The sequence below is a fragment of the Balaenoptera borealis genome (assembly GCF_965194805.1).
Source record: "Balaenoptera borealis genome assembly, contig: HAP1_SCAFFOLD_2444, whole genome shotgun sequence".
In the NCBI taxonomy this organism is placed as follows: Eukaryota; Metazoa; Chordata; class Mammalia; order Artiodactyla; family Balaenopteridae; genus Balaenoptera; species Balaenoptera borealis.
Window position 1 is genome coordinate 1 of NW_028121877.1, and position 23,515 is coordinate 23,515.

General features: G+C 38.9%; 1 long non-coding RNA gene and 1 pseudogene across 2 annotated transcripts; one reads left to right on the forward strand and one right to left on the reverse strand.

The window, feature by feature from the left end:
• Positions 1 to 984: 984 nt before the first annotated feature.
• Positions 985 to 2,956, forward strand: LOC309622394 (mitochondrial import inner membrane translocase subunit Tim8 A pseudogene; annotated as a pseudogene). Its single transcript has one exon. The product of its transcript is annotated as a mitochondrial import inner membrane translocase subunit Tim8 A pseudogene (transcript).
• Positions 2,957 to 13,641: 10,685 nt separating this feature from the next.
• Positions 13,642 to 21,245, reverse strand: LOC309622393. Its single transcript, XR_014240824.1, has 2 exons — positions 21,109 to 21,245; positions 13,642 to 15,318 (listed from the first exon to the last, which is right to left on the reverse strand). It is a non-coding gene; the product is annotated as an uncharacterized lncRNA (long non-coding RNA).
• Between the last annotated feature and the right edge of the window lie 2,270 nt (positions 21,246 to 23,515).

Sequence of the window (23,515 nt, forward strand, 5' to 3'; positions counted from 1 at the left end):
GTTTTAAATTTTAATCAAGTCAAATTTATTTTTTATGAAAACTTCTTTAACCTATCTGATCACCAAGTCATGAATAAAATGACAGCTCTTTAGTCAAAAAGACAAAAAAATACAATTGTTTTTTCTTTTCATGCCTTTCATTCCAAAATTAACTTTTGGCATTTTTTTTTCCACCTTGTAACTAAATTTGCTATTTAGATGAGTGTTGTGTCAAACTGACTTCAAAGTTCACCACTGATCACTTTCAGCATTGCTTCATTTCTCTGTAATGAATTCTTCATTTTGATTCATCTCTTCAGCTGGGTGAGTCTTCAAGTGAATTTTTCAAGAAGGTACAGAGGTTGAATATACTTTCTAGCTGCTGTGTACTTGTGAAAATGTCTTTTCATTGTCATAGTGCTTAATGAAAATGCACTGGGTCCATAAATCCTTGAATTATATAATTTCCCCAATAAATACAGATTTGGTTCCATTATTTTTACATTTAGTATTTTAAATAAGCCTGATATCAGACTAAATTTTCTTCTCTTAACTTTTTTTTTTAAATTGTATATTTATGGGATTTTCTTCTATTTATTTTGACTCAAAAATCTTTTTCTGATATGTGTCTCAGTCTCTGATTTTTCCCTGGATTTTTATGGCAACTTTCAATCTGCATACAGTGTTCCCCTTTTCAGGAGGAGGATGTTTTATTCAATTAAGTGTTTGAATATTACTTTCTTCTTCAGCTGCAGATATAATTCTTGGTTTGGTTTACTTAGCTATGTTTCTTATGTCTCTCATCATCTTTCACAGCATTTTCATTTTCTTCTCCTTTTTCCTCTGTAATTTTGCAGACTCTCAGATTTGTCCTCATCACTAATTTAACTTCCTTCATGTTAATTCCACCCTTTCTTGCCTGCAAAATGTATTTTAAATCTGTTACCAAATCTTTACAGTTTTAGGCAGTCTTTTCCTTCATATGTTCATTCCTGCCCACCCCCTCCCCCACACACACACACTTTTTTTCTAAATTGAGACAAAACATGAAATTCACCATTTAAGGGTTCTGCCGCGGAGACACGTGAAGGTCGGTGACTTGGTGCGGAGTTTGTCTCGGCACGCGTGGCCGCGCTGGGATGGCGTCCTCCTCGTCTTCCTCCGCAGCGGGTTTGGGCTCGGTCGACCCGCAGCTGCAGCATTGCACGGAGGTAGAGACTCAGAAGCAGCGCTTCCAGCAGCTGGTGCACCAGATGACGGAACTTTGTTGGGAAATGTGCATGGACAAGCCTGGGCCAAAGTTGGACAGTCGGGCTGAGGCTTGTTTTGTGAACTGCGTTGAGCGCTTCATTGATACAAGCCAATTCATCTAGAATCGACTGGAACAGACCCAGAAATCCAAGCCAGTCTTCTCAGAAAGCCTTTCTGACTGACCTGAGTATTACCTCTCTGGAAAAGGAAGGTAGTTCAAGAAATGAAGAGCAGTTGATGGGATGGTTGAAGAAAAGGCTGTGGGGGGATCGGCTCCCACCTTTGTCACTCTTGGGACATCCTGTCATCTGAGAATGAATAAAGACCGATTTTTGTGTGTGGGGGTGGTTTGAGGGTCAAATGTGTTTGGGGTTGTGTTTTTTAATGCTAATCTTGGGAAAACAATTGACAGATGAATGGAAAACTCTACTAGGTGTATGTTACTGTATGTGGGACGATGCTTTCCTCATAGTCCCATTAACTGCTTCCTATAATTTTAATAGTGGAACTGCTCTATAATTTGATATGTGGGACCACATAGGTAATAATCTGTTATTTGTGTGGATTCCTTTCAGATTTCTGGAGAGATCGATATACATCTTTGTGTCTCTCAGAAAGGGCAGCAGTGGGGGAAAGAGTAATTTGGTACTTGACTGTAGGCCTCCTTATCTAGTGTTTGATTATCAGTGCTGGAAAAAAAATGTATGGAGTATTCATACAGTACATTTCACTTTTCTAGATTATCTCCCTCCCTTATACTGTGATTCACTTAAATTTCTATATATAAAGTACAGTCTTGAGCTAGTACAGGTAGCCTGAGAGTCTAGAGGACTTTAGTTAAAGGAATCTAGCCAGCGAACATAATTCTCATACTAAACTGCCACAAGGAAGACGTTAACTTACCCTGTATGTCAGGGTCCAAAAAAATTTAAAGATGTGCCTAAATGAAAAAATAAGTTATAAAGATTTAGGCCAGTCAAAAACTAACAGCAGTTTCAGGTAGAGGTGCATGCCTAACGTAAACCAGCATAGTTTCCATTTACTGCGTTCTTTTCATCACTGAAATAAAAACTTCTACAAGATTCAAAAAAAAAAATTCACCGATTAAAGTAAGTGTACAATTCACTAGTTCTTAGTATTTTCACAACCAATATTGCTATCTAATTCCAGAACATTTTTGTCACGCCCCCACAAAGAAATCTTGTATATGTTAGCTGTTACTCCCTATTTTCCCCTCCCCAACATCCCCTGGCATCCACTAATCTACTTTCTGTCTATATGGATTTGCTCATTCTGGACATTTCATATACATGGAATTATACAATATATGACCGTTTGCTATTGGCTTGAAATATTTCTCCGTTTAATAGTGTCAGTTTTTCGGACTTCCCTGGTGGTACAGTGGTTAAGAATCCGCCTGCCAATGCAGGGGACACGGGCTCGAGCCCTGGTCTGGGAAGATCTCACATGCCGCGGAGCAACTAAGCCTGCGCGCCAAAACTACTGAGCCTGCGCTCTAGAGCCCAAGAGCCACAACTACTGAAGCCCATGCACTTAGAGCCCGTGCTCCTCAACAAGAGAAGCCAGCACAATGAGAAGCCCGCGCACCACAACAAAGAGTAGCCCCTGCTCGCCACAGCTAGAGAAAACTCGCGCGCGGCAACGAAGACCCAGCGCAGCCAAAAATAAAAATACAAATAAATAAATAAATAAATTTATTTATTTATTTAAAAAAATAGTGTCAGGTTTTTTCATTTTAATTCTGTTAGTTTTTCTTTATGTATTTGGGACTTGCTTATACTGCATTTGTCTTTTAAGTCATATAGGAGAAAAACTGACTTACAAACAAAAATACATTTATACTGTCTTTTGTATTTACTTATGTAGTTACCTTTAGTACTTTTTTCATGTGGATTTAAGTTACTGTCTGGTGTTCACCATTCCATCTTGAAAAAAATCTCTTTAGTATTTTCTGTGGGTCAGTTTGCTAGCAGTGGAGTCTTTCAACTGTTGTTTATCTGAGAATGTCTTCATCTCTCCTTCATTTCTGAAGGGTAGTTTTGCTAGGTACAGAATACTTGGTAGGCAGGTTCTTTTCCTCAGCTCTTTGCATATGTCATTGCAATGCCTTCTGGCCTCTATGGTTTCTGATGAAAAATCAGCAATTAGTTTTATTGAAGATTCTTTGTACATGATAACTCCGCTCTTGCTGCTTTAACACTGTCTTTGTCATTTGATGGTTTATGATGTATGTAGATGTGGCTCTCTTTGACTGTATCATGCTTGGACTTCCTTGAGCTTTTGGGATGTGCAGATTAACAGCAGTCATCAAATTTGTGAAATTTTAGGCCATTATTTCTCCAAATACTCCTTCAGTCTCTTTTTCTGTCTCTTCATCTGGAACTCCCATTATGTGTATAATAGGATGCTTGAAGGTGTCCCATAGGACTCTGAGATTCTGTTAATTTCTCTTCATTCTTTTTTCTTTCTGTTTCTCACACTGGATAATCTCAATTGGCCTATCTTCAAGTTCACTGACTCATACTTCTGCCTGTTCAAATCTGATACTGAGCTTTCTCCAGTCAATTTTTTATTTTAGTTATTGTACTTTTCAACTACAGATCTTCTATTTGGTTCTTTTTTGTAATTTCTCTTTATTGATATTCTCTATTTGGTAAGACACTGTTCTTATACTTCTTTTTTTTTTTTTTAAACATCTTTATTGAAGTATAATTGCTTCACAATTGTGTGTTAGTTTCTGCTTTATAACAAAGTGAATCAGCTACAGATATACACACGTTTCCATATCTCCTCCCTTCCGCATCTCCCTCCCTCCCACCCTCCCCATCCCACCCCCCCCCAAGGTGGTCACAAAGCACCGTGCTGATCTCCCTGTGCTATGCGGCTGCTTCCCACTAGCTATCTATTTTACATTTGGTAGTGTATATATGTCCATGACACTCTCTCATCCTGTCGCATCTCACCCCTCCCCCTCCCCATATCCTCAAGTCCATTCTTTAGTAGGTCTGTGTCTTTATTCCCATCTTGCCACTAGGTTCTTCATGGCCCTTTTTTTTTCCCTTAGATTCCATATATATGTGTTAGCATACTGTATTTTTTTTTCTCTTTCTGACTTACTTCACTCTGTATGACAGACTCTAACTCCATCCACCTCATTACAAATACCTCCATTTCATTTCTTTTTATGGCTGAGTAATATTCCACTGTATATATGTGCCACATCTTCTTTATCCATTCATCCGATGATGGACACTTAGGTTGCTTCCATGTCCTGGCTATTGTAAATAGAGCTGCAATGAACATTTTGGTACATGACTCTTTTTGAATTATGGTTTTCTCAGGGTATATGCCCAGAAGTGGGATTGCTGGGTCGTATGGTAGTTCTATTTGTAGTTTTTTAAGGAACCTCCATACTGTCCTCCATAGTGGCTGTATCAATTTACATTCCCACCAACAGTGCAAGAGTGCTCCCTTTTCTCCACACCCTCTCCAGCATTTATTGTTTCTAGATTTTTTGATGATGGCCATTCTGACCGGTGTGAGATGATACCTCATTGTAGTTTTGATTTGCATTTCTCTAATGATTAATGATGTTGAGCATGCTTTCATGTGTCTGTTGGCCATCTGTATATCTTCTTTGGAGAAATGTCTATTTAGGTCTTCTGCCCATTTTTGGATTGGGTTGTTTGTTTTTTTGTTATTGAGCTGCATGAGCTGCTTGTAAATCTCGGAGATTAATCCTTTGTCAGTTGCTTCATTTGCAAATATTTTCTCCCATTCTGAGGGTTGTCTTTTGGTCTTGTTTATGGTTTCCTTTGCTGTGCAAAAGCTTTTAAGTTTCATTAGGTCCCATTTGTTTATTTGTGTTCTTATTTCCATTTCTCTAGGATCTGGGTCAAAAAGGATCTTGCTGTGATTTATGTCATAGAGTGTTCTGCCTATGTTTTCCTCTAAGAGTTTGATAGTGTCTGGCCTTACACTTAGGTCTTTAATCCATTTTGAGTTTATTTTTGTGTATGGTGTCAGGGAGTGTTCTAATTTCATACTTTTACATGTACCTGTCCAATTTTCCCAGCACCACTTATTAAAGAGGCTGTCTTTTCTCCACTGTATATGCTTGCCTCCTTTATCAAAGATAAGGTGACCATATGTGCGTGGGTTTATCTCTGGGCTTTCTATCCTGTTCCATTGATCTATATTTCTGTTTTTGTGCCAGTACCAAACTGTCTTGATTCCTGTAGCTTTGTAATATAGTCTGAAGTCAGGGAGCCTGATTCCTCCAGCTCCATTTTTCGTTCTCAAGATTGCTTTGGCTATTCGGGGTCTTTTGTTCTCCATAGAAATTGTGAAATTTTTGGTTCTAGTTCTGTGAAAAATGCCAGTGGTAGTTTGATAGGGATTGCATTGAATCTGTAGATTTCTTTGGGTAGTAGAGTCATTTTCACAATGTTGATTCTTCCAATCCAAGAACATGGTATATCTCTCCATCTATTTGTATCATCTTTAATTTCTTTCATCAGTGTCCTATAATTTTCGGCATACAGGTCTTTTGTCTCCTTAGGTAGGTTTATTCCTAGATATTTTATTCTTTTTGTTGCAATGGTAAACGGGAGTGTTCTCTTAATTTCACTTTCAGATTTTTCATCATTAGTATATAGGAAGGCAAGAGATTTCTGTGCATTAATTTTGTATCCTGCTACTTTACCAAATTCATTGATTAGCTCTAGTAGTTTTCTGGTGCCAGTTTTAGGATTCTCTATGTATAGTATCATGTCATCTGCAAACAGTGACAGCTTTACTTCTTCTTTTCCGATTTGGATTCCTTTTATTTCTTTTTCTTCTCTGATTGCTGTGGCTAAAACTTCCAAAACTATGTTGAATAATAGTGGTGAGAGTGGGCAACCTTGTCTTGTTCCTGATCTTAGTGGAAATGGTTTCAGTTTCTCACCATTGAGGACAATGTTGGCTGTGGGTTTGTCATATATGGCCTTTATTATGTTGAGGAAAGTTCCCTCTATGCCTACTTTCTGCAGGGCTTTTATCATAAATGGGTGTTGAATTTTGTCGAAAGCTTTCTCTGCATCTATTGAGATGATCATATGGTTTTTCTCCTTCAATTTGTTAATATGATGTATTCACGTTGATTGATTTGCGTATATTGAAGAATCCTTGCATTCCTGGAATAAACCCCACTTGATCATGGTGTATGATCCTTTTAATGTGCTGTTGGATTCTGTTTGCTAGTATTTTGTTGAGGATTTTTGCATCTGTGTTCATCAGTGATATTGGCCTGTAGTTTTCTTTCTTTGTGACATCTTTGTCTGGTTTTGGTATCAGGGTGATGGTGGCCTCGTAGAATGAGTTGGGGAGTGTTCCTCCCTCTGCAATATTTTGGAAGAGTTTGAGAAGGATAGGTGTTAGCTCTTCTCTAAATGTTTGATAGAATTCGCCTGTGAAGCCATCTGGTCCTGGGCTTTTGTTTGTTGGAAGATTTTTAATCACAGTTTCAATTTCAGTGCTTGTGATCGGTCTGTTCATATTTTCTATTTCTTCCTGGTTCAGTCTCGGTGGGTTGTGCATTTCTAAGCATCTGTCCATTTCTTCCAGGTTGTCCATTTTATTGGCATAGAGTTGCTTGTAGTAATCTCTCATGATCGTTTGTATTTCTGCAGTGTCAGTGGTTACTTCTCCTTTTTCATTTCTAATTCTATTGATTTGAGTCTTCTCCCTTTTTCTCTTGATGAGTCTGGCTAATGGTTTATCAATTTTGTTTATCTTCTTGAAGAACCAGCTTTTAGTTTCATTGATTTTTGCTATTGTTTCCTTCATTTCTTTTTCATTTATTTCTGATCTGATCTTTATGATTTCTTTCCTTCTGCTAGCTTTGGGGTTTTTTTGTTCTTCTTTCTCTAATTGCTTTAGGTGCAAGGTTAGGTTGTTTATTCGAGATGTTTCCTGTTTCTTGATGTAGGCTTCTATTGCTATAAACTTCCCTCTTAGCACTGCTTTTGCTGCGTCCCATAGGTTTTGGGTCGTCGTGTCTCCATTGTCATTTGTTTCTAGGTATTTTTTGATTTCCCCTTTGATTTCTTCAGTGATCACTTCGTTAATAAGTAGTGTATTGTGTAGCCTCCATGTGTTTGTATTTTTTACAGACCTTTTCCTGTAATTGATATCTAGTCTCATAGCGTTGTGGTCAGAAAAGATACTTGATACGATTTCAATTTTCTTAAATTTACCAAGGCTTGTTTTGTGACCCAAGATATGATCTATCCTGGAGAATGTTCCATGAGCACTTGAGAAAAATGTGTATTCTGTTGTTTTTGGGTGGAATGTCCTATAAATATCAATTAAGTCCATCTTGTTTAATGTATCATTTAAAGCTCGTGTTTCCTTATTTATTTTCATTTTGGATGATCTGTCCATTGGTGAAAGTGGGGTGTTAAAGTCCCCTACTATGATTGTGTTGCTGTCGATTTCCCCTTTTATGGCTGTTAGTATTTGCCTTATGTACTGAGGTGCTCCTATGTTGGGTGCATAAATGTTTACAATTGTTATATCTTCTTCTTGGATCGATCCCTTGATCATTATATAGTGTCCTTCTTTGTCTCTTGTAATAGTCTTTATTTTAAAGTCTATTTTGTCTGATATGAGAATTGCTACTCCAGCTTTCTTTTGATTTCCATTTGCATGGAATATCTTTTTCCATCCCCTCACTTTCAGTCTGTATGTGTCTCTAGGTCTGAAGTGGGTCTCTTGTAGACAGCATATATATGGGTCTTGCTTTTGTATCCATTCAGCCAGTCTGTGTCTTTTGGTGGGAGCATTTAATCCATTTATATTTAAGGTAATTATTGATATGTATGTTCCTATTCCCATTTTCTTAAATAGTTTATGTTTGTTATTGTAGGTGTTTTCCTTCTCTTGTGTTTCTTGCCTAGAGAAGTTCCTTTAGCATTTGTTGTAAAGCTGGTTTGGTGGTGCTGAACTCTCTCAGCTTTTGCTTGTCTGTAAAGGTTTTCATTTCTCCATCGAATCTGAATGAGATCCTTGCTGGGTAGAGTAACCTTGGTTGTAGGTTTTTCTCCTTCATGACTTTAAGTATATCCTGCCACTCCCTTCTGGCTTGCAGAGTTTCTGCTGAAAGATCAGATGTTAACCTTATGGGGATTCCCTTGTGTGTTATTTGTTGTTTTTCCCTTGCTGCTCTTAATATGCTTTCTTTATATTTAATTTTTGATAGTTTGATTAATATGTGTCTTGGCATGTTTCTCCTTGGATTTATCCTGTATGGGACTCTCTGTGCTTCCAGGACTTGATTAACTATTTCCTTTCCCATATTAGGGAAGTTTTCAACTATAATCTCTTCAAATATTTTCTCAGTCCCTTTCTTTTTCTCTTCTTCTTCTGGGACCCCTATAATTCGAATGTTGGTGCGTTTAATGTTGTCCCAGAGGTCTCTGAGACTGTCCTCAGTTCTTTTCATTCTTTTTTCTTTATTCTGCTCTGCAGTAGTTATTTCCACTATTTTATCTTCCAGGTCACTTATCCGTTCTTCTGCCTCAGTTATTCTGCTATTGATCCCGTCTAGAGTATTTTTAATTTCATTTATTGTGTTTTTCATCGTTGCTTGGTTCCTCTCTAGTTCTTCTACGTCCTTGTTAAATGTTTCTTGCATTTTGTCTATTCTATTTCCAAGATTTTGGATCATCTTTACTATCATTATTCTGAATTCTTTTTCAGGTAGACTGCCTATTTCCTCTTCATCTGTTAGGTCTGGTGTGTTTTGACCCTGCTCCTTCACCTGCTGTGTGGTTTTTTGTCTTCTCATTTTGCTTATCTTACTGTGTTTGGGGTCTCCTTTTCACAGGCTGCAGGTTCGTAGTTCCCGTTGCTTTTGGTATCTGTCCCCAGTGGCTAAGGTTGGTTCAGTGGGTTGTGTAGGCTTCCTGGTGGAGGGGACTAGTGCCTGTGTTCTGGTGGATGAGGTTGGATTTTGTCTTTCTGGTGGGCACGTCCACGTCTGGTGGTGTGTTTTGGGGTGTCTGTGGCCTTATTATGATTTTAGGCAGCCTCTCTGCTAATGGATGGGGCTGTATTCCTGTCTTGCTAGTTGTTTGGCATAGGGTGTCCAGCACTGTAGCTTGCTGGTCGTTGAGTTAAGCTGGGTCTTGATGTTGAGATGGAGGTCTCTGAGAGATTTTCACCGTTTGATGTTACGTGGAGAAGGGAGGTCTCTTGTGGACCAGTGTCCTGAAGTTGGCTCTCCCACCTCAGAGGCACAGCCCTGATGCCTGGCTGGAGCACCAAGAGCCTTTCGTCCACATGGCTCAGAATAAAAAGGAGAAAAAAATAGAAAGAAAGAAAGAAAGAGGATAAAATAAAATAAAATAAAGCTATTATAATAAAAAATAAGAAAAAAAATTAAGAATAAATGTATTCAGAAAAAAAATTTTTTTTAATTTTTAAAAATAGATTTATTAATTTTTTGTAGTAAAAAATAAGAAAAAAATTATTAAGAAAAAAATTTATTAAGAAAAAATGTTTAATTTTTTAAAATAAAAAATATGAAAAAACTTATTAAAATTTTTTTTTAATTTCTAAAAATAGAAAATAAGGGAAAAAATATTAAGAAAACATTTATTAGGAAAAAAAATTTTTTTGAGTGAACAAAAAAACAAAGAAAAAAAACATGGACGGACCTAACCCTAGGACTAATGGTGAAAGCAAAGCTATACAGACAAAATCTCACCCAGAAGCATACACATATACACTCACAAAAAAAGGAAAAGGGGAAAAATTAATATATTCTGCTCCCAAAGTCCACCTCTTGAATTTGGGATGATTCGTTGTCTATTCAGGTATTCAACAGATGCAGGCACATCAAGTTGTTTGTGGAGCTTTAACCCACTGCTTCTGAGGCTGCTGGGAGAGACTTCCCTTTCTCTTCTTTGTTCGTACAGCTCCCGGAGTTCAGCTTTGGATTTGGACCCGCCTCTGCGTGTAGGTCGCCTGAGGGCGTCTGTTCCCCGCCCAGACAGGACGGGGTTAAAGAAGCAGCTGCTTCGGGAGCTCTGGCTCACTCAGGCCGGGGGGAGGGAGCGGTATGGAGGAGGCGGGGCAAGCCTGCGGCAGCAGAGGCCGGCGTGACGTTGCAGCAGCCTGAGGCGCGCCGTGCGTTCTCCCGGCGAAGTTGTCCCTGGATCACGGGACCCTGGCAGTGGCGAGCTGCACAGGCTCCCGGGAGGGGCGGTGTGTAGAGTGACCTGTGCTCGCACACAGGCTTCTTGGTGGCGGCAGCAGCAGCCTTAGCGTCTCCCGCCCGTCTCTGGGGTCCACGCTGATAACCGCGGCTCACGCCCGTCTCTGGGGTCCGCGCTGTTAGCCACGGCTCGCGCCCGCCTCTGGGGTCCGCGCTTATAGCCGCGGCTCGCGCCCGTCTCTGGAGCTCGTTTAGGCGGCGCTCTGAATCCCCTCTCCTTGCGCGCCACGAAACAAAGAGGCAAGAAAAAGTCTCTTGCCTCTTTGGCAGCTGCAGACTTTTTCCCGGACTCCCTCTCGGCTAGCACCGAAGCCCGAGCCTCAGCTCCCAGCCCCCACCCGCCCCAGCGGCTGAGCAGACAAGCCTCTCGGGCTGGTGAGTGCCACTCAGCACCGCTCCTCCGTGCGGGAATCTCTCCGCTTTGCCCTCCGCACCCCTGTGGCTGCGCTCTCCTCCGTGGCTCCGAAGCTTCCCCCCTCTGCCACCCACAGTCTCTGCCCGTGAAGGGGCTTCCTAGTGTGTGGAAACCTTTCCTCCTTCACAGCTCCCTCCCACTGGTGCAGGTCCTGTCCCTATTCTTTTGTCTCTGTTTTTTCTTTTTTCTTTTGCCCTACCCAAGTACGTGGGGAGTCTCTTGCCTTTTGGGAGTTCTGACGTCTTCTGCCAGCGTTCAGTGGGTGTTCTGTAGGAGCAGTTCCACGTGTAGATGTATTTCTACTGTATCTGTGGGAAGGAAGGTGATCTCCTCGTCTTACTCTTCCGCCATCTTGCCCCTCTCCCTATACTTCTTTAGACATGGTTTCATTTAGTTCTTTGAACATATTTTAAATAGCTATTTTAACATCTTCATTTAGTAAGTCCAATGTCTGAGATTCCTCACAGACAGTTTCTAAACTTTTGTATGGTCCATATATTTTGTTTTTACTTTGAATTTCCATATCTTGTAACTTTTTGTTGAAAACTCGACATCTTAAAAAATATAATGTGACAACCCTGGAAATCAGAGTCTACTACCTCCCTACAGTTTCCTGCTGTTGCTTTACGCTGTTTTTTTTTTAAGTAACTTTTCTGAACAAATTCTATGAAGTCTACTGAAGCTGCCACTCAACTAGCTTAGTGGTCAGCTAATGCCTAGATGGAGGTATCCTTAAACATCTAGAAACAATAAATCTCCCAGTCTTTGCCGAGGGACTACGTGCACATAGCCATCAATGCTGAGGGCAGGGAGTTATCAATTCTGCCTTAGCCTTCCCTTTCTTCTTGCCCAGAGCCTCAAGGGCAGCCAAAGGTAAAGGGTAGGCCCCTCTCAGATCTTTCCTGAGCATGCACTCAGGCCTGTGCACACTTGTGGTCTTCTAGAGTCCTAGGAATATATCAATGCTTTTCAAAATATCTATGGACATCTCATCCTCAGTTTTTCCGTTAAAGCTTTTGGTTAGTCTATTGTTTGTCTAAAGTGTTATCCACTGCCTCCTGCATTGTGACATTAAAACAGTTGCCTGGGGACTTCCCTGGTGGTCTAGGGGGTAAGACTCCGGGCTCCCAATGCAGGGGCCCCGGGATCGATCCCTGGTCAGGGAACTAGGTCCTGCAACTAAGGAGTCCGCATGCCGCAACGAAGATCCTGAGTGGTGCAACTAAGACCCGGCGCAGCCAAAATAAATAAATAAAATAAATAAATATTTAAGAAACTAAAATAAAACACTTGCCTGTAAGTGTTTTTTGACAAACACCTCACACATAGACACAGAGGCTCATACGCACTGGATAGCTCTGGGTAAGGTCAAATAAAGATAAGCCTTTTGAGTGGAGTCTTCCAGAGAGCCATCAGACAGATCAAATACTGACAATTCTTTGGGAATGAAATTGTGAAAGAGGTCCAGCTCTGTTCTGCTCCCTCCAGTCCTGGGAATGCAGGCTGATATTTTTCAAGGTTATCACTGAGCTGAGTGTGGCAATGAGAATAGGGCAAGGTAAAATGCCACAAGCTTACTATTCTTATCAAGGTTCAGCCATTTTTCTTGAATAAATGCTTACTACAAAAGCTACAAGCCTTTGGTTAATTTCGAGTTTTGGAAAAGTTTTCCATAAAGTTTTGCCAAAATTCTGTTGCTTTTATCACAGGGCAAAATGTTGGAGGTCTTTACTCCACCATTTTTTTCTGCTATTAACTCCTCACTTTGTTTTAAAAATCCCAACCAGTTCTCTCCCCATGGCTTTTTGCTCCTATTGACAGTACTAGTACACAAAATATTTAAATGTCTTTAAATGAATATAAAAATAACATCTATATTATATATTGGTATGAGGTATAAAATGGCTTACAAAAAAAAAGACATAGTACCTATCTTCACAGAACTTACTGTCAGATATAAATGAAATCCTGTTACTACTTCAGAGTGTTACTTGACCTAATGAGTAAATCTCTAACATCTATCTCTTTCTTTGCGAGGTTACCTTTGCCTTGTTTTTTTGTTTTTGTTTTGTTTTTAATTTATTTATTTTTATTTTTGCCTGTGTAGGGTCTTCGGTGCTGTGCACGGGCTTCCTCTAGTTGCGGCGAGCGGGGGCTACATTTCGTTGCAGTGCGCGGGCTTCTCATTGCAGTGGCTTCTCTTGTTGTGGAGCACGGGCTCTAGGCATGCGGGCTTCAGTAGTCGTGGCTCGCAGGCTCTAAAGCGCAGGCTCAGTAGTTGTGGCGCACAGGCTTAGTTGCTCTGTGGCATGTGGGATCTTCCCGGACCAGGGCTGGAACCCGTGTCCTCTGTATTGGCAGGCGGATTCTTAACCACTGCGCCACCAGGGAAGTCCCTTTGTTTTTGTCTCTAAAAGAATTTTATGAGTTCAATTGTTTACTCATTCTCAACTGAGGAGAAATTATTTGGTCCAAATATCTGCAATGGTTTATGACTTGCCCTTGGCCCCAAACTCTAGTTGGATCTTTCTAGTATCTATAGAATCACAACATACTAATAGACACTATCTATCAGAACAATTCCTAGGCTTTCATCTAGATCAGCTCTACTGGTCTAAGAAACTATTATTTTCTACTGTCAACTCCCTCACTCTCAGAATAGATGCAGAACATGATAAATGACAACCTCAAGTATATATAGCCAACAGATCTCTTCTTGTCTAACTGATGCATTCAGTACTTTATTTATACGGACAGTATTTCTCAGGATACAGTGTACCATCCCTGAGTCATTTCCTCTTCCCACTACTGTCCAATTTTTCTCAAAGTTAATGTCTCCAAAGGGAAGAGTTAGGATGTAAATGAATAGAAGTACACAGGAGGCCTCAAAAAATACTGGAACACCTGATTAGACTTCTATTGGTACATTCTGTCTTCTGAACTAGGGGGCTGAAAGTGAGACTGAGATAAAAGATTTTCCTACCTACAATCAATTAAGTAAGCTTGTTTTATGTCTCGTAGCCACTAAGTGAGTTTTTAAAATCATAGCCATGCAGGTAGTGAAAATTTCTTCCAGTTCCTGGTTATAGGCTTCATAATCAATCCTAACATATGAGCATTTTGTGGTTCTTTTTTTCAGTGGCATCACAGTGGGAAATCAGGAGCAATTATATCGGGGCTTTAACTCAGTTACCATTAGATACTAGTTGGGTCCTCTTAAAATTAACAGAAAATCTGCGTAAGACCAGGGACAACTACTTTCTTTTTAATTTCTACACCTATAAAGATGTCTATTGACAAATCATGAACAATTTATATCTAAACTGAACCAAGTCAACTCCTGTGGACCAATCAATATGTTATCCCAACAATCAAAACCCCGCACCATACCAACTCTGTATCCTTATAATTTTCCACAGAAAATATTTATTCAGTTCCTCCACAGGATGCTATTCATTTTCTAAATCTGCAGTTCTATTGTGGTGATCTCACAGGGATGTTGTGGGATATTTTAAAATTCTAGAGAAAGAGTGATATGTAATATCTGGTGTACAGGACAAAAACTAATCGCTAAAGATAGTTTAAAGTTTCAACATTAGATACTGCTACATTCCTTTCAATGCTGCTGTCTGTATCTCTGCAGAGTTGGATTTTTGACGGTTTCTGTAACAAAAGCAATAAATGAGGGTGGTTGTGTCCAATCTCATCTCAAGGTTTGAGAAACTGTGCCCTAATAGCCACACATATCTCGTTAGCAAGTAATTATGCATATTTCTGAACAAAGTAAAATGTTTTCTTTCAAACACAAAACGAAAAATATTTTTGCTTATTAAGCTGTAAGATCAAAACGCTAAGTATTTTTATACCCTAATAACATAATAGCTTAGTGTCTGAAAAAATACTTCATGTATTTATATGCTGCTGATGATTTATATCCCCACGATGATGAGAAAAGAAATCACCCAAACACTAAGGTGACTGTGAACAGAGAAAACTTGGAAACCTTTGTCCTAGATGGAGTCCACTAACCCAAACAAGTAACTGTTCATACAATTTTCTTCAAATATTTATCAAATGTTTGAGTGTACACAATACATCTGACCAAATAACTCACCTATCTGAACCAGAGCCTGTGTCATGAAAATCTCCATGTTTCACTTAAAGATTAAAGAGCACTGAGCTTTCATATGTCATCCAGAATTAAACAGCCAATCCACAAATAAAATTTCAAAAAATAAAATTTTGAATAATTTCTGCATAATACCTGAGTGTGAGCTCTCAATGGTGGTGTCTGACTTGGAATCCAGAGATGAAGGAATTTGTCTTAATTGGGGAACATAGTACATCTTTGTACTACCAGAAGGCTTATATGGCAACAGTAAAGGCTGGCCTAAGGACATAAAGATCAGAATAATTAATAAGAAAACATTTATTAATTAACTGAACAAATATTAAGCACCTTTAATGTGCCAAGCAGTGGTCAAGATTCTTGGAATGTATCAGTAAACTAGCATTCTAGAAGAGGGAGATAGACAGTAAACAATTAGCATACTAAATAAGTAAATCATCTAGTATTTTTATAAATTATTAGTGACATAAAAAATTAGAAAATACTGGGACTTCCCTGGTGGTGCAGTGGGTTAAGAATCTGCCTGCCAATGCAGGGGACAGGGGTTCGATACCTGGTCTGGGAAGATCTCACATGCTGTGGAGCAACTAAGCCTGTGCACCACAACTACTGAGCCTGCGTGCCACAACTACCAAAGCCCGCCCGCCCTAGAGCCCGAGCGCCACAACTACTGAGCCCATGTGCCGCAACTACTGAAGCCCACGTGCTCTAGGGCCTTTGTGCTGCGAGTACTGAGCCCTCGTGCTGCAACTACTGAAGCCTGTGCGCCTAGAGCCCACGCTCTGCAACAGGAGAAGCCACCACAATAAGAAACCCATGCACCACAACGAAGAGTAGCCCCTACTCACCACAGCTAGGGAAAGCCCGTGTGCAGCAACAAAGACCCAAAACAGCCACTCCCCCCCCAAAAATTAGAAAATGCTGAGGAAGATTAGAAGTATTTGGGAAATTGCAGCAGGATGCAGTTTAAATAGAGTGGTAAGGGTAGGATTCATTGAGAAGACGACTTCCTAGCAATCTATTCCATATTTAGATGGCTCTAACTAAGAAACACTTTATCTTATATTGAACCCAAACCTGGTCGTTGTTAACCCCTACTACTGATCTTTGAAGGTTCTCCCTCCAGAGTCATAGAAAGTAAATCTAATTCTCTTCTATGTGGCAGATTTTCAAAATAAGTTTCCCATTAAAAAAGTATAACTTCTCAATATTAAAAAAATACACAGAAATAAAAAAGACAAAGTCTTACCACTCAAAGATAACTATTATTAATATTTTAATGTATTTCTACAGGTCTTTCCTCTGTATTTCTTATTTGTTTACATAGTTGTGTATAGTATGTATAATGTGGAATTCAGTTTTTCTACTTTACACTGATAATAAAATATTCATTTTATTTCCTATCGTCACATTTTTTATCATTCTACTACACATTAAGTGTATTTAACCCTTCTCATAATGTTAAAAATTTAGGCTGGATTAAATTTTCAATAATAAAGAATTCTGTAATAAAGACTTCCTGTTTATAGCATACCCATTCTCCCCTGCTGCCCCATTTCACATAAGTTTTCTGATTTCAGAGTGAAAAATTATGTCATTTATAAAGTTTCTTTTTTTTAAATACTAACTGCTAAAATTCTTTCTAAAATGTCTGTGACATGGTAGTAATTTGATTATTATAGAAGATGAAATCTTTTTCTTCTTCTTCTTATTTTTTTGCTTCATTGGGTCTTCATTGCTGCACGCGGGCTTTCTCTAGTTGCGGTGTGGGGGGGCTACTGTTCGTTGTGGTGCGCGAGCTTCTCACTCTTCTCACTGCAGTGGCTTCTCTTGTTGTGGAGCACAGGCTCTAGGCACGCAGGCTTCAGTAGTTGTGGAGCATGGGCTCAGTAGTTGTGGCTCGCAGGCTCTAGAGCACAGGCTCAGTAGTTGTGGCACACGGGCTTAGTTGCTCTGCGGCATGTGGGATCTTCCCGGACCAGGGCTCGAACCCGTGTCCCCTGCACTGGCAGGTGGATTCTTAACCACTGCGCCACCAGGGAAGTCCCTGAAATCTTTTTCTATACACTTGTTTTTCTTTCATGATGTGGTAGAAACTCTCTCTCTCTCTGTAACAGCATTTTGATATTTAGCTGGGTACATACTGCTCATCTGTACACTGTATTTCCCAATCTCCCTTGCAGACATGTATGGACATATGACTAAGTCTGGGCCCATAGGTCAAGGGTGAGAATAATGTCTGCAACTTCCAGGCATCCCATTAAAACACTCCACCGGCTGCTGCTAAAATTTATCCTCCCCATTACTCTTCTTTTCCAGTATTTTCTTTATTAGTCTTCCGGAAAAAACTTAAGATCAATTAAACAAGTTCAAAAGAACAATTCCATTAGAATTTTGAGTAGAATTACATTAGAGTTTAAATTCATTTGGGAATAAATGACATCTTTAAATATTCAATTTTCCCATTCAGAAATATCCCATCCCTCCTTTTAGTCTACTCTCCTTTTCTATGCCTACACAAAGGATTAGTATTGCCATCACATGAGTCCTATAAAATTCTTGTTTAGGTTACTCCTCAGTATTCATGGGGTTGTACTGCTCATTCAAATAGAATTTTGTAGATAGCTACCACTTCTCCTGATTAAACACAACAGCTTCTTCAGTTTATCCTTATGGACCATGGTCTTCTCTTGCATCCTGTAATCACCTCTAGATGGACTCCTAGTTGCCCATGTCTAGTTTATAAAAATCAAAATACTCTAGACAGAGTCTGATAGTCCCAGAGTAGAATGAGATCTCCTTCATTCTGGACGCAATAACAACTTTTATATTACTTAGAATTGTGTTACCATCCTTGACCACTCCATCATTCTGATGATTTGACATGGAATCCATATTACTAGTACCCTGCTTCCAACCAAGGAACTGACTTCATAGTGAAGGAAATGAGACAACAGGCTGATGCCTAAAGGGAGTCACTGTTCTCCTCACAAGCCTGATCACCCACAGCTATGGTAAACTCAAAAACAAAAAAGCGAGTGAACAATTTACTGATAACTGTCATGGCACAAGCTGGGAGGCATCACTTTCTGAGGCTGGAATGCTAGCTTGCCAAATACGGCATGTGCTCAGAACCACATATGGCACTTGCCTATCCTACAGACAGAATGCATATATTTAGGAACAAAGGCAGAAGCCTTTAAAATCTTTTGCTTTCTATCTCTGTGACTCTGCTTTGTTTGATGGAAGATCTTAGAAATAAGGGAGGGGCACTTCTACCGGGAGACAGGAGCCATCTAGTCATTTTACATTCTTTATGTCACTGAAACAATACAGGGAATAGGATGCCATAGTGTTGACTAAAACTACAATTGACCTTAACTATCAGGGAGAAATAAGGTTACCTTAAAAGAAGAAAGTCAGTAGGAGTATGGCTTACACCTAGGGGACCACTTTACCAAGCCTGGTCATAGAAATTAACAAAAAATGACCTTAAACCTATGCAGGGCTAGCAAAGCCTTAGACTACTTAGGAATACTTGTACCAACCTATCAGGCAAAGCCCCAGCCAATGAGAACCTGGCTGAATTCAAGGAGAATGAAGAAATGTATAGAGGCTGGAAGAATTTAAATAACAGGAAAAATAGGCTGTAGCCTCTACTTCTCTTTGGACGTTGCTGTAGTCATTATTGTTAGAATATTGACTTAGTAGTTTTCTTCCTCCACCAGTGTATATAAAGCTTGGTGGTGATGGTTAAATTTACCATTTAGTTCAAAGTTTGCAGAAAATGGACAACAACAATTGGGCAGAATTACAATGGACCCAGGGCAAGAATGGCTACCATGTGGAGATGGAGAATTCAGAGGCAAGATAAGTGGCTTTTTGAAATTCTCAACAACTTTCTGTTTGGATGCAGAAGTCTTAAAGTTACTTTGGACTGCCTATCTCTGGGGGAAGAAGCGACTATTCAGCAAATAATGGTTGTTCCTGGGAGAGAAAGAAAGGACTGCAGAAGGGTAAAGAAGAAAGTCCAACCATAAACTTTATTCCTTCAAAAAACTTGCAAATGGAACTAAATATAAACATATAGCATATTACTCTTAATTTGTTAATTCAGAGCAGTGGACACATAGTCATAAATTCAACATGCTATTCTGTATACTTTTAAAATATTTTTAAAATTTTACTTCTGAATCCACAGAGTTAAAAATCTTTTATTATTAAACCAAATAATATTTCTCTTTTAAAGGAGTCTTTTCTACCAAGTACCTGTATGTAAAGGTAAGACCGTGAACTGTGGGCTCTATGTAGACCGATCCATTTGATGTCAGAAGAGGTATAAAATACACTTTCACAGTTGGATTTCCTCTCCTGTGCTCTGCCACCAACATGAAAACAGCATACCCAGAGTAGCCTGGGTTTCAGTACAAGGCATGTGGAACAGACCCAAACCGTTTTTGCATCCTGATGCCAAACTCCAACTGACTCATAAGCCCATGAGTGAGGAAAGCAAATGTCTGTTGTTACGAAGCACTGAGATTTTCGAGGTTCTTATACAGTATCACGGTGGCAATAGGTAACTGACACATTAAAGGTGTTCTGTGTGATATTGATTAGACTATACATTTGGGGGGCATAATTTTATATCACAATAAAAATGTATAAGAAATATAACCATCTCGGGTTTCCCTGATAGCGCAGTGGTTAAGGATCCGCCTGCCAATGCAGGGGACACGGGTGCCAGCCCTGGTCCGGGAAGATCCCCCATGCCGCGGAGCAACTAAGCCCATGTGCCACAACTACTGAGCCTGCGCTCTAGAGCCCGCGAGCCACAACTACTGAGCCCATGCACCGAAGCCCACGCGCCTAGAGCCCGTGCTCCACCACAAGAGAAGCCACCGCAATGAGAAGCCCGTGCACCGCAACGAAGAGTAGCCCCCGCTCGCCGCAACTAGAGAAAGGCTGCACGCAGCGATGAAGACCCAACACAGCCAAAAATAAAATAAATAAAAGTAAAAAAAAAAAAAAAGAAAAGAAATATAACCATTTCAACATATAAATGTATTTATTCAAATTAAATTCAGTGCAATTTACATGTGGAACTAAGCAATTTTCTTTATACATTTAGGCATATTCCATTTATACCTACAGACAGGTAAACTTTTTGCACAAGTAGGAAAACTTAAAATATATTTTGAATAGATTTGTACAAACTGTTGAATACTTTAAAATTAGTAATTGAAAGTTCCCACCCTCATTTGGAGGTAGAATGGGAACTTAACTTTCCAGTTACTGGTCTGAAAAAGAAAATAACTTGCTATAATTTTGAATGTTATATAGTATAAGCACTATAAAAATATCACTGTCATGATAGCATAGGAACACTCTAAATGTAGACCTTATGGTAGAAATTGCTAGCTGTTCACCAAAACTCATTTCTTCTTCATCCTGGAAAGCACAGCTAAACTATTCCTAGTCAGTGGAAAGTGATGTGGGCCACACCTAGGCCTAGCCCATAAAAGCCTCCCAACATGTGCTCCTCCATGCTTTTCGTCCCTTCCAGTTGACTATGATGATGAATCCAAGGTTCCATGTTTTAAAGAAAGCAGAGTCACAGTCAACCTGGGTCCCTGCTCAACGTTTCTTGAGCAAGAAATAGACTGGTATTGTGTTTGCTATCTGTTCACTGTATCATGCAAAACAATAGTAAAAGAAACAATGCCAAATAGTTATCTACCTCCCTAAAATTGAACCTCTATAGTTTTTATGTTTTCATGAACTACTTGCATTCTTATGACAAGTATTATGAGTTGAAAATACGTCAGCCACAAGTAGCATGAGTTTCACATAGGTTGTTAACTTCACTAGAAATTGAAGTAAAAACATAATAAATTATATTCTCTTCATAGCTATGTAAATAAAAGATGTTTTAATCATGTACAACCTAATGCTTAAAATTAAAATTAGGTTTTCTAACTAGAAAGACCCAATCAAGAAATTTCTTAGTTAATGACACACAAAAGTTGGTAATGTGACCTAAAATTCTCTTACCATCTGTGCCATGAAGAACAGTAATCTGTTGGACTGAAGATGATGAAGCAAACTTGACAGGAACTTTGCCCAACTTCTGTGTACTGAGGTCTGGAATATCATGTCCACGATCTTCAGCATTAACAAAAATCTCAGATGAAAACATGGTTTTTCCTGGACTCTCTGTTGTTATCTGAGTGACTGCATCAGATGATAATTTTCCAGAGAAGGGAGAAAACGGGGTCTTAATCTCCTTTGGTGATCTGAACAAAAAAGAGAAAGCACACAGCAGGTCATATCCTTGGCTTATCAAATACTGTAATTTCTTTCCAAATGTGGCTTCAATATTTTTTGGAGACACATCCAACTCAAATGGTTAAGTTATTTCTGCAGTACCCTGTGCTTTTTTACATACTTATTACAGGGTGATCATGCATGAGTTTACTTTTACTTATTTTAAAATCTACTTTTATTTTGGATTTAGAATGCTATTATATAAGGAAAGGGTACTTTTCAGTTGAAGTGGAAAGATATCCATTAAAAAATAATTACTGGAAGTCCACTATAAATTAGGGGACTATGCTAAACGCATAGAGTGTACAAAAATAAAAAAGAAACAGAGCCTTTCCTCAAAAAGTTTATATGTCAGTGGGGGAACCAGAGGTTTTTAAGGTTGTAATTATGTATATAGATTATAAAGAATCCATATTAAAACATAATGGAGTAAATAAATGAGTGTATAAATAAATAAATAATAGGAGGGAGGGAGAAGACAAATCTTGCCAACAGAAGAATTCCATATGTAGGTAACCTCCCCCCCGCCCCCCCCCGGCATCCATCTCCTCCCCAAGGAGGTGGAGGTGAAGCTTAATCTTCCCCTTAAGTCCAGTCCTGGGCTGGCCTTAATGATTGAATTCCAGAGACAGTATAAAATGGGAGAAAAAGTAACTTTACAGTGGAGAAACCAAGCAAACACCATGTTATGCAAGTGATGATGTTTCACATCACCAGTGATGTCACGGAGACACTACATACTCTCTGTTATGATGTGATGAGACGGTTACTTCGCTTCTGCGGTATTCTTTGTCAAAACCTATAACTCCAGTCGAATCATGAGAAAAACATCAGCCAAACCCAGACTGAGAACAATTCTACAAAATATCAGACAAATATTCCTCAAGACTGTCAAAATCATGAAAAACAAGGAAGGAATGAGGAACTGTCATAGACCAGAGAAGACTAAGGAGACATGACAACTAACTAAGTGGAATGTGATATACTGGATTGGGTCCTAGAACAGAAAAAGGTCATTAACAGGAAAACTGGTGAAATCCAAAAAAAGTCTTAAGTTTAGTTAATAGTAATGTATAAATGTTGGCTTTTTAATTTTGAAAAATATACTATGGTAGTATAAGATGTTAGCAATAGGAAAAACTGGGAGAGAGGTAAAGGGAACTCTGTTTGTATCTTTTCTGCAGATTTGAAATTATTTGAAAATGAAAAAGGTCATTTTTAAAAAATGGAGTAATACTGTATTGTATTATATCACAGAAGAAGAAGACCTTTTAAAAGGTCTTTTAAATCTCTACCCTCTATATACTATTCACTAATTAAAAGGACAATTATGAGAAAAGAAAATAGGCCCATCTCCCTTATGTATACAGAAGCAAAAATCATACACAAAATGTTAGACAATCAAATGTAGAGTGTGTGAGTGAGTGAATGTGTGTGTGTGTGTGTGTGTGTGTGTGTGTGAATTCCTACCAAGTTGTTTTACTCCAGAAATGCAAGGTGAGTTAACATTCAAATATCAATAAATGTCATGCACCACATCCATAAAATAAAGGAGAAAATGTATATGATCATATCAGTATAGTCAGATAAAGCATTTGATAAAATTCAATAATTATGTATGATTAAAAACTCATAGCAAAGGGAAACTACAAAAAACTTTAGAGCCACCATCCTATTTATAGTGAAATGTGGAGAACGTCCACTGTAAGATTAGGAACAAAATAAGAATGCCAACTCTTACCTTTTCTATTCAACCTATTAGTAAAAGTATTAAATGGCATTAGCAGTAAGGCAGGAAAAAGAAATCAGAAATATAAGGCTAAGAAAGGAAGAAATCATACTGTCACTTTCCATAGTTGATATAATTAAGGATACAGAAAATCCAAAACCATCTACAGATAACTTATTAGAATATCAGTTAGTTTTTAGAAGAGTTGCCAGATAAGAGACCAAACATTAAAAAATTCCACTAACATTTTTCTGTGTCTGAAAAGTTATAAAATTAAAAACTAAAAAATATGCCATCTACATTATCATCAAAACATCATATACCTAATAATAAGTGTAATAAAAAATGTAAGAACCCTATTAGAATAGAAAACTATTGATATATCATAGAGAGAAATTAAAGGTG